This window comes from Piliocolobus tephrosceles, chromosome 15 (genome assembly GCF_002776525.5).
Source record: "Piliocolobus tephrosceles isolate RC106 chromosome 15, ASM277652v3, whole genome shotgun sequence".
NCBI classification, from domain to species: Eukaryota; Metazoa; Chordata; class Mammalia; order Primates; family Cercopithecidae; genus Piliocolobus; species Piliocolobus tephrosceles.
In genome coordinates, this window is record NC_045448.1 from 48,613,659 (window position 1) to 48,625,660 (window position 12,002).

The following is a 12,002-nucleotide window of genomic DNA, read 5'->3' on the forward strand; positions in this document are numbered from 1 at the left end:
AGTTTCTAGTTGTCTGCCCAAATATTTAATCTTGTGTTTGATTTATTTGAACATAATAGGCATTGTTATTTTTAAATCTGTACCTGATAATTTCACTATCCGACCCCTTTTGGGTCTGTCTTTGTTCTCTGTTGTTTCTGCTATATTTATTTCCTTATGTAACTGACTTTAAAAAATTGTGTACAAGGCATTGTGGTTTCAATATTATCGTAGAAATTATTTGAGGCCTAGAATGATATTATTTTACTCTGGAAAGGATTTTAGTTTGCTTCTGCCAAGTGCTTGTGGGCATGAGCTCAAAGGAATTATCCTAATCCAGTTTCAAGGTTGAGGTGATCTGAAAATGAGCTACAGACCTTTTACTTTTATGATGGAGCCCTTTGAATTCCTAGTCCAAAGCAAGAGGCCTTCAACAGAGTCCACCTCTTTCTCCCTTAGTATGCCCTGAACTCAAATCTCTGTCCCCCATTCCTGCTCATCCTCTCAGCAGCCCCCTATGGAATGGACCTCCATCATTCTCCAGATCATGGCCTGGTAATTCCTCATTAACTTTTTAGCTTTCTCATGCCTTCAAGCTGATATCTTTCATATTTTGTTGAAGATTCATCCAAATTGCTCTTAATACCAAGGATTACAAAAATGTAGGTATCATTAAATATAGGTAGTTGCTTTTAAAAAATGCATTGAAAACAATCCTTCAGGAAAAAAAAAATTAGACTGTTATTCATAATTCTAACCTTTTAGCCCAAGTGGCAGACCAGTATTTAGGAATATTATATACTAGTTCTGGTATCGTAAAATTTGAGATTATTTACTTATTTTATTGACAAACATTACTGAACATCACCACTGTACCCGAAACTCTTCTAAGAAATTAGATTATAGAAAAACATGGTTCTTGACCTCAAGGGGCTTGAAGTCTTGACTCCTTATTGACAAACTGGTTTTTTTAGAATCATCAATTCATGATCAAAAAGTCTTCTGTTAAATTTATGTAGCATTATACAACGATAAATACATTTAAAACATAAACAAATATTTGAGCTTCTGTCACTTTTTAGCCTAAGCATGGGGGGCATTTTAAACAATATATTTTCTAATGCATTTGTCTTCCAGTAAAGTTTATCACTGAATATGTTTCTTTGAAATATTTTGGAGACAGAAGAATAGTAAGCTTCACAAGAGATCTTAGAGCCAGGATCATCTTTTTCCTAGAGTTCACTTCTTGTTTCCTAGCCTTTTTACTATTGCAAACTCCCGGGAAAAGTTATTCACTCTGACTTGTCATTATCTTTAATCAGGGTTTTTCCTCGGCAGATGTTCAAAGTCCTCTAGAACAACCTGTAGGTATACAAGTATCCCTGGACTGTAAACTAAGGGCATAACAGATTTGCTGAGACCTCAGCCTTACTCACAAAGATTATTTAAATATGCCCAGACTTTCTGGGTTGAACCAGTCGGTAAGAGGATTAGGAGAGGGAATTTAGAGAATGAAGGTATAGTAGATTCATCATTTGATCGTGGACAAATTACGTAACTTTTCTGGATTTGTTTTCTCATGATTGATTGAGTTTCTGGATGATACATCTCTGAAGTATCTTCCAGCTCTCAAATTCTGTGATTCTTCTACAGTTAAAGAGGACTGCTTAGCCACTTGATTTTTAAATAGATGGATGGCACGGTGCAGTGGCTCATGCCTGTAATCCCAGCACTTTGGGAGGCTGAGACAGGGAGATCACCTGAGCTCAGGAGTTTGAGACCAGCCTGGCCAACACAGTGAAATCCTATCTCTACTAAAATTACAAAAATTAGCTGGGCATGTTGGCGCACGCCTGTAATCCCAGCTACTCTGGAGGCTGAGGCATGAGAATCGCTTGAACCCAGGTGGCGGAGGTGGCAGTGAGATGAGATTGCGCCACTGCACTCCCGCCTGGGCGACAGAGCGACAGACTGTCTCAAAAAAATAAAAAACAAAAATAATAAATAAATAAATAGATAAAGAGCAATGAGGAGAAAGATAATTAAAGTTCAATATATCAAGTAAGATATTAGTAAAATAATTTGTAAGAAGATTAAGATATATTATGTGAGTAGCCACAACAATGGCTGGCAGAGATAAAACAAGACTGAGGTGTGAGGAGGCTGTGGCTCCTTTGTGGTTCTTTCAATCCTCCCTTCATTCTTTCCCCTGTTCCCTCTCTACTACACCCTCCTTCCAAGAATTTCCTTCAGTATGTCCTCATGAGTGGGCAACAATGATTGCTTCGAAGGCAGAAGTCACAACAACTCCTGCTCCAATTGAAGCACACTGTACATTTGCCTTGTGGCCTCCAAATGCAGCTGTGAGGCCCTTCAGGACAGTGCAAGGAAAGACAAATGGAACTGGTAGATGACTAAACAAATTACATAAATGCAGCAGCATTCCATCTGTGGAATGACGGGATCAAATGTTTACATTTTAAAAATATATTCTGATGTCCATAATTCTTCTGTAGCTGTCAGCCCCATAGCCTGACTTGTTTTATTGTCAGCAGGTAGCTTGTTTCATACACAGCTCACCTTCTACTCAGAGGCCGCACACGCAGTGAACATGCTCAGTCAGTATCCAGGCTTCCTATACCTTTTCTTTTAGTCTACTTAACACCTTTGTGAGATAGGTGTCACTACTCTAGTTTTTGAAGATATTGATAAAGAAACTCAGAGATTTAATTATCAGGATCATATTCGCAGCAAACGAGAGCCTTAGTGCTGCCACTTCTCATACATTTGACGGGTCATTTTTCTAAGTCTCAGTTTCTGTATCTGTAAAGTTTCCACTTCTAAGCCTCAGTTTCAGTATCTGTAAAGTTTCCATGAGTTAGATAGGGTTCTCAGATTTAGTAACACAAACCAAAACAAACAGGAAGTATATCCCAAACGGGATATACTTATATTTTTAAAAAAATCTCTAATTATATGAAATTCAGGTTTAAATGGGCACTCCGGTATTTCATGTGGCAAGGCTATGTTATTATTGTGGATATGACAATGGATGTGAAGTCCTTAGCTTCTGTAAATATTATGCATACTAAATTTTGGTTGATCCCTAAGTCTTTTTTTCCCTACCGCAAACACACTGACTTGTTTTCACAGAACATTTCAGTCAAGCAAGAGTAACACTATTTTAAGTTACAGCAATGCTTTACCGTTCCTAAAGCGCTAAAGCGCCTGGGCAATAGCGGAAGGCTCTTGCGGAAACCCATGTAACTTGGGGTGTCGAGGCCGGTCTAAGCAGTCGGGGCACAGGCAACGAGGGCCGTCCTGCCCTGCGGCAACCTAGCCCCGCCCCGCGCCTCCTCGGCCACTCAGCGGCCGCGCCGCGCCGCCGCCGCACTCCTATAGGTCCTTCCTCGGACAGGCGAGGCCTTTCCATTTTCCCGCTTTCCCCTGCCCTGCTCAGCCCGAAACCCACACCGGCCTACAGCGCCTCCGCCCTGCTTTCCGTGTGAGCCCCGCCCTTCCGGACTCTGCATTTCACCCCCACCCCAGCCGCCGTGCCGGGCAGCCAGCCGGATCCCAGGCCCGTCCCTTCGGTAGGAGGTGGGCGGGAACCAGGAGCGGTCGGCCGAGCCCCCTTCCTCTGGGTCCCGGGAGGCGGGACTGGAGGGAGAGGCGGGGCTAATCTCCTTGGCGCCGCGTTGCCATGGCAGCGGGGAAGGGGAAGGAGAGGGAGGGGGAGGAAGCGAGCGCGAGGGGGATGTGGTGCTGCCGGAGCCGCCACTGCAGCTGCTGCTGCCTGCTCGTTGCCGCGTCTTCCCGGAGGCGACTGCTGGAAGCTTCAGGGAGCAGCTGCGGGGCTCTGCCATATTGTGTCTTCCCTGGCCCGTCCCTTGCCTCCCGGCCGGTCGGCCGAGCTGACGGTGAGTCCCGAGCGGAGCCATTCCCTCCTGGGTCGGCGCCGCCCCGGATCGGCGCTCCCCGCCTCAGCCCGCGGCGCAGCTCCCGGGCGCGGAGGCAGCGCAAGCGACCCGCGCCAGGCGTGGGGCGCGGAGGCGGCTGTCCCGTGACGCGCCCGGACATTTTTGTCCCATGAGGAATTTGCGCCGGCGCGGGGTTGTCCCCGGCGCGCGTATCGGGTGGTGTGTGGGCTCCGGGGGATGTCGAACTGAGGGGAGTGTGGCTTGTGAGGAGTTAGGAGTTTTTCCTGAGAGGTAATGACCTCCCGGGAGGGGCTGTCGCGCGGCGGAAACCGCGGCGAAGGGTGTCGTCTCTCCGGGAAGGGGTGGAGGGGGCCCCGAGGACCCTCAGAGCTCGGCTTGGGACTGGAATCTGCGGTTAGGAAAGTACCCGAAGCACCTCGGAGCCTTTGCAACGCCCCCTCTCCTGGCTTGAAGTGGAGCGAGACCTGCCGGGCTCGGAGTCCTCGTTCGGCCCCTGTTGGGACTGGGTGGGCCCCGCCAAGTAGTGCCCGGGGAGGTGCCGGAGGCGGCCAGGCGTTGTGGTGGGCAGAGGCGGGTTCTGGGTGTGTGTGTGGAGTGGGGCGACCCCAGCACCCTCTTGCCCCTCCACCGCCTCTTGGGGGCCTCCGAGGGTGGCTGTCTTGGGAAGGAGCTAATGTTTCAGTGCTGCAATATGGACACTTCCTGATCGCCGCCTCCTTTGGGGCCGTGGTTACCTTTGCCTTTCAGTCCTCTCTTTCCTGGCAAGGTGAGAGGTCAGCGGTGGGAGAGGCCCTTCAGCCTTCCGAGTTTGCCCCACTGCAGCAGCAGCCTGTATGGAACCCGGCAGGACGGTGGTAGTTAGGGGAAAGCAGCCCAGGTCCATGTGTTCCGTACTCCATCCTCCACTCCTCCTTAACTCCACCCCCTTTTGCACCTTTGCAAAATGCCTGTGTTCCCACCGCAGCTCTCGGGAGTTGGGGTGTCTGCTTCGCTGAGGAGCCAGAAGCAGCCACACTCTCGCAGTGTTCTTGCACTGGATTTCTGCTTTAAAGTCTCCTTACAGCAGTCTCTGAACTTCATTTTCTTCCTACTGGGAAAAGAGTTTTAGCTGCAAAGAAATGACACAGACTTTCTTCCACCCCAACTCCTAGGTGAGGGGAGGAGGGCGGTTAAGTATTTCCAGGTTAGTTGAAGCTGTTTCTCGTATCTTTTTTCTGATTGTGACAGCCACGTGGTCGGCTGAGTGTAATAGAGTGCACTAGCGGCACTAGGGGCTGAGGTTTCTCTGGTAGCCAGGGGCTTTGTAACTGTGCTGTCGCTTTGCTTGTACATTTATCTTGGTGCTTTCTTAGATGGCGAAGAGAAGGAAGCTGAGCCATTAATGCCTGTACCTGTTCCATCCGAATCTTAAGACTTACCTCTGTTACCTTGCAGAACTTCTAAGGTGTATACTGACGTTTTTTGCCATTCTCTGCTGTTTTGATGATCCATCTTTAAAACCTCAGCATTATTAGGTACCATCATGGAGTGATGGGGAATAGTAGATATAGAGCATTATGGAGTTTGCCAACTTTGGGAAAAAATATTACTTGAATTTCAAACCATTAATGAGAGATTCTAATGTAGTCAGAAATAATTGCATTATCTGGAGGATTTCTTTTTGATAGTTTTAGAAATATCTCAGGTTTTGTTTCTTTTTTACATAAAAATTGTGATCTAAACATATGTAAATAAAATTACCAGTGAAAATACTTTTTTAGGGATGAAGTAGTGATTTGATTGGTGTATATGTGTACTTTTTAAGGCTTTTTTTTGAAAAAATGTGAAGTTAGTATGAATGTTAACATGAACTGATTTTAAGAGAATGAAATATAATTTTTAGAATATATAAAAGTAGAAGGTCAAAGAGTTGAAGATAAAAAATAGACTTTTGGAGAGTTTGGAAAATTTTTGAATTTAAGGACAATCTTTGTTTACTAATGCATTGTTTCATTTTGCGAATGCTTTGGTAGATTTGAATTATTTCTGTAATGTATGTTTTTATTTGAATCAGTTTTACTTGAAGAATGTTAAACCACAGGAACCATTTAAAATCTGCGCAAGAAGAACTGTATAGAGAAGTTATAGCAACACCATTTTATTGGGATTTTAATTACCCCATAACAATGGTGCTCAATAGATAAAGATATTGAAGTGGTATCTAGGCCTCAGGGCAGAAAAGACAATACAATTGATAAATAAGTATATGTGCTAACCACTGAGAGCAATTTTTAGTTGAGAAAGAAAAGTAAATGAGGTCATAAAATACTTAAAGGCTAAGGCAGGAGGATCTCCTGAGATCAGGAGTTCAATTCCAGCCTGGATAATGTAGCCAGACTCTCATCTCTTGAAAAACGGATTGCTTAACTCGTGCCTGTAATCCCAGCACTTTGGGAAGCTGAGATAGGAGGATCACCTGAGGTTAGGAGTTTGAGACCAGCCTGGCCAACATGGCAAAACCCTGTCTCTACCAAAAATGCAAAAATTAGCTGGACCTCGTGGGGCGTGCCTGTAGTCCCAGCTACTTGGGAAGCTGAGGCAGGAGAATCGCTTGAACCTAGGAGGTGGAGGTTTCAGTGAGCTGAGATCATGCCACTGCACTCCAGCGTGGGCAACGGAGCGAGACTCCGTCTCACACAAAAAAAGAATTTTTGAAGGGTTGAGAACAAAGACTGATGCTTTGGAAAACTAACATTTAAAGGAGCTTTTGCTTTGGTCATATGTGACTTCAAAATTAATGCTACAGATGTGTGCAATGCTTATAGTAATGCTGGAGTGCAGTGGCGCCATCTCGGCTCACTGCAGCCTCCACCTCCCGGGTTCAAGTGATTCTCCTGTCTCAGCCTCCGTAGTAGCTGGGATTACAGGCACCCGCCACCACGCCTGGCTGATTTTTGTATTTTTAGTAGAGACCGAGTTTCATCATGTTGGCCAGGCTGGTCTCCAACTCCTGATCTCAGGTGTTCACCTGCCTCAGCCTCCCAAAGTGCTGGAATTATAGGTGGGAACCACCACGCCCAGCTTATGGTATTGTTTTATTAGTAATTTTATTTCATAAATGAGAATGCTATCCCTGTCCTTTCACTAAAGATAAAGGAATCAAAAGAATGTTTATTATTATTTGCTTCTAAGGGATTTTGATTCATATATACTTTATTTCCCTTATCCTAACTTTTCTATTTAAATAAACTTTTTATTTTAGAATAGTTTTATAGTTACAGAAAAGTTGCAAGCTAGTAGACAGAGTATACTTCACCCAGTTTCACCTGTTCAATTTCCTGCATTGCAATGGTACATTTGTCACAATTAAGGAAACAAAATTGTTACAGTACTATTAACTAGACTACATACTTTATTCCAGTTTCACTAATTTTTCCCTAATGTCTTTTTTTTGTTCCAGAATTTCACTTTCTGTGACTTTTCTTTGTTTTGATGACTATGACAGTTTAAAGAAGTACTTGTCAGACATTTTATAGAATATCCCTTAATTGAGATTTATCTGGTATTTTTCTGATGATTAGACTGGGATTATGAGTTTTAGGGAGGAAGATAACATAGATGAAGTGCCAACCTCATCACATCATATCAATGATACAAACTAACAACATGATAAAACTGATGATAATTACCTTGATCATGTGGTTGAGGTCTTTGTGGAGTTTCGCCCACTTTCCTGCCTCCTTCCAATCTACTCTTCTGGAAGCAAGTCGCTAAGTACGAAGCAAGTCGCTAAGTACGTGCCATACTCAAAAGCCTTAACCTAATTTTGATTCATGTGTTTTTTAATTTCCCTCAACCTAATTTTCCTTTCTATAAACGAATATTTAAAGTTGGACAGATATTTATTTAGTATCTATTGTATGTAGTTGCTAAGAATACAGTGGTGAGCAAGAGAGACATTTCTCTTCTTCTGGAGCCTGCCTGATTTAAATATCACATAGGATGTGTCTCCTCACCTTAGGTCCTGATTTTGTTGACAGTTTATAAACATAAAATTACTAAAGCTCTAAAAGGCTAAATAATAAAAGCTCTTGAGTAAACATTTAGAATATATGCTATTAGCATAAAGTTTAAACAGACGTACCATAAAAATAGACATCTCTTTGCTCCTAGCACAGATAATGGAAAATTACTTTGATTCTTCCCAAGTAGATATATTACTGTTAAATCACTGGGATAGTTTAATTACTGTTAACTATCTTCCTATCTTAAAAATGTTTACAGGTGTTAGAAGAAAATTCTTGCCTTCTTGCTAGTATTTTTACAGGTATTGGTGCTTCTGCCGCTCAAAAGCTTTTTTTTTTTCTGAGAAGTTTTTTGAAAGGTGTGTTGGAGAAAACACATGGGGAAAACAACAGGGACCCTGGTCTCTCTATGAGAAGCCATGCTTATTTATTTATGGAAAAAGAAAATGAGGCTGAGGAAATAAAAAACATTAACTAAAGTTTTCAAAGTGATAATAAACGTTTTTGGAGGGAATTTACTGCGTATTTAATAGAAGAGTAGAACAGTGCTGCCATCCTAACGTTGGAAATGTTTTTGGGAATGTTTTTAACTAAATAATACCAATTTTATTGGAGAATAAAATTTTATTAAAGACTTATTAAGTAAAGATTCCAGTTAATATTTTTCTGGTAAACTGGGTTAACTACAAAACACTCTTACTTTGAACTCTTAATTGAAATTCTTTCTAAAATATGTCATTAATACACTTTAAATTGTATAGCTCATTGAACAGAATTTTTATATATTTAAATTCTTTTTTTTTTTTTTTTTGAGGCAGGGTCACACTCCTCAACCCTGCTGGAGTGCAGTGGTACAATCACAGTGCACTGCAACTTCCACCTCTTAGGCTCAGGTTATCCTCCTGCCTCACCTACCAAGTAGCTGGGACCACAGGGACGCTCCACCACCCCTGGCTAATTTATTTATTTATTTATTTTTTTGTAGAGGGGAGGTCTGACTATGTTGCCCAGGCTGTTCTCAAACTCCTGGGTTCAAGGGATCCTCCTACCTCAGCCTCCCAAAGCGCTGGGATTTTAAGCGTGAGCCACCTCATTGGGCCAATATTTACATTCAAATTTTGTATTGATACCAGGTTAGTGTGGTTATTCTGAGTTTTGTATATAACCTTGGAGATAGAGAATTGTGGAAATTGACACATTTATATCCTTGTAGTTTTTTTCTTTTCCTTACAAGAGGAAATAGGAAAAAAAGGAGAAGAGATTTCTTATAATTAAGATTTTACTGATCCTTTTGACTGCACCATGCCTTTATCCAACCCTTCCATCCTTAAAAATTCAGTTTAAATACTACCTCTTTCTATGCTGATTGAACAACGATTATTAATAATCATAGCAACAACTGCAATCTTTATTGTGTCTGCTGTGTACTGGCATGGTTATATTATACTGGACACATGAGTATATAATTTAATTTTTTTTTGAGATGAAGTTGTGCTCTGTTGCCCGTGTTGGAGTGCAGTGAGTGGCTCCATCTCGGCTTACTGCAACCTCCGCCTCCCGGGTTCAAGCAATTCTCCAGCCTCAACCTTCCGAGTAGCTGGGACTACAGGCATACACCACTGTGCCTGGCTAATTTTTGTATTTTTAGTAGAGATGAGGTTTCACCATGTTGGCCAGGCTGGTCTTGAACTCCTAACCTCAAGTGATCTGCCCACCTCAACCTCCCAAAGTGCTGGAATTACAAGTATGAACCACTGCACCTGGCCATAATTTAATTATCAATAATGCTGTAAGGAGTGTCATATTCTCATAAACAGATAATGAGAAATTGTGTAAATGCAATACTGGGTATTTACCCAAATCTCTCAGACTTGAAAAAAAATCATTAATCTTTGTACTAAAATCTGAAGTCTTTAAAAAAATGAGTATTTGTTAGGATGAGATGCTTACATCTTGATCTGTTCCTAAGAAGGAGTAGGGAAGAATACAAGATAGGGAGAGAAACTAGTATTTATAGAATGCTTACTCTGTGGCAGGAATGTTGGTACTTTATTGTTTTAGCAAGTTAAGTAAGTGGTGTTATTCCCTGGGACTCAAGGAGGTTCAGTCATTTGTCAGAGATTGCATTAGTATGTTGGTGGATGGTCGGTCAATTTGACTTGAGAGCCTTTCTGTTTCACTTTTCTCTTTTTTTTTTAACTTGCCCCAAAGCAATGAAGATACCGTTTCAGTTTTCTAATACAGCATCTACTACATTTATTCATTGATTTAAACATTTAAATGTTCACTACATGTTATGGTCTGTACTAGAGCATATAAATGAATGTATTGAGTTCTGCCAACAAGGATTTAGATTCTAGTGTAGTATTTTTTAAATGGGTGACTGAATTGGGGTGGAAAATTGTGACCAGCTTTTCTTAAAAAACAATCTAAAAAAATTTTAGTACATTTTATGTGGTAAGGGTAAAAGTATTGTTTCATGAAATTGTGACCAGCTTTTATTAGAAAACAATCTAAATAAATTTTAGTACATTATATATGGTAAGGGTAAAAGTATTATTTCATGAAATTTTTGTTTTAGTTATATATGTATATATATTGTGGGTCTCCATGAAAAAAATACATTTCTTATTGTGGGATAACATTGAAAGTTTGAGAACTACAGGTCTAGTGGCTGAGATAGAACTGTAAGCAAATAATTATACATAATTATAATAGCAAGTAAGTTCCTTTTTTATTTTGAGACGGAGTCTTGCTTTGTTGCCCGTCCTGGAGTGCAGTGGCGTGATCTCGGCTCACTGCAATCTCTGCCATTGGGGTTCAGTCAATTCTGCCTCAGCCTTGGGAGTAGCTGGGACTACCAGAATGAGCCACCATGCCTGGCTAATTTTTTCGTATTTTTAGTAGAGTTGGGTTTCACTGTGTTGGCCAGGCTGGTCTTGAACTCCTGACCTCAGGTGATCTGCCAACCTCGGTCTCCCAAAGTGCCCGTATTACAGGTGTGAGCTGCTGTGCCTGGGCTAGAGGTAGTTTTAAATTAATGTCAGCAGCAGTTTATTTTCCTAAATTTTTTTTTTTAATTGTAAAGTGAAACAAATGCAGAAAACCACACAAAACAAATGTGTAACTTAGTGAATTATAAGGCTAGCACCTGTGTAACCCTGTCCTTTAAAAAGTAAGCACTGTCCTGGTTTTTCTGAAAATGAATTACGTTTTTGGTTTTATTTTTCAAGTATGTATCCCTAGATGCTATAGTTAAGCCTGCTTTCTTGCTCATGCTCACATTCATGCAGATTCTTGCACTCCCCCCTCCTTTTTTTATTTTTCATTAAGCTTTCTTTCTTTACACCTTCTGTTTCTCTAAGATTTTATCCAATACATTTTTTCTCGTAATCCTTTAAGTCTTCATTTCTAAAATGATTTTTTCCCTTTTATTTTAAATTCTTTCTTGAGCACCTCATTTCTTCTGAGCTTTTCTAATTCTGATATATTTGATATATATATAATACTATGTATATCTGATATATGTATTTCTCATATAATTTTTTTTAAGTTTGCTTTGAAATAGGAGTTCATTTTTATCTCTTCTATGAGCATCTCTTTCAGACTTGCTTTTATTGTTTATAGGGATGTTATTTTATTCTCTGTTTCTTTTTTTTTTTATTTGTAACTTTGGGATTCAATCTCTTGAAAGTATGAATGCTTTCATTTATACTGTGCTAGGAATAAGATGCATGTAAGTGAATAATTGCATTATGAGACATATTCTTCTAAACATACATCAAAGGGTATTATGAGAACACAGAGTAGGCACTTACTTTCTCCGAAGTGTAGGGATTGGATAAGGTGGACTTTAGTCATAATGGAGGTTTATTATTGGTATATCAGTATTTTTTAAATATTGTTTTTTTCTTTTTTATAATATATTTTTCAGGGTACATGTGATATTTTGGTACATGTTTACAACATATAATGATCAAATTAAGGTAATTAGAGTTCTCTGTCACCTGAAACGTCACGGTAGTTCTGATTTTAGTTTTTGAGGAACCTCTATACGGTTTTTCATAATGGCTGTATT

At 40.9% G+C, this 12,002-nt stretch overlaps 1 protein-coding gene across 6 annotated transcripts in view; it reads left to right on the forward strand.

Moving 5' to 3' along the window:
- Positions 1 to 3,713: 3,713 nt before the first annotated feature.
- Positions 3,714 to 12,002, forward strand: part of FOXN2 (forkhead box N2) — a 72,773-nt gene continuing 64,484 nt past the window's right edge. For 4 of the 6 annotated variants that reach the window (XM_031934156.1, XM_023223836.2, XM_023223837.2 and 1 more), the window contains exon 1: positions 3,724 to 3,899. The gene's annotated coding sequence lies outside the window, so the exon portion shown is untranslated. Of the gene's footprint in view, positions 5,104 to 12,002 lie in introns of all 6 variants that reach the window. The other 2 variants (XM_023223838.2, XM_031934155.1) reach the window with 2 other exon arrangements.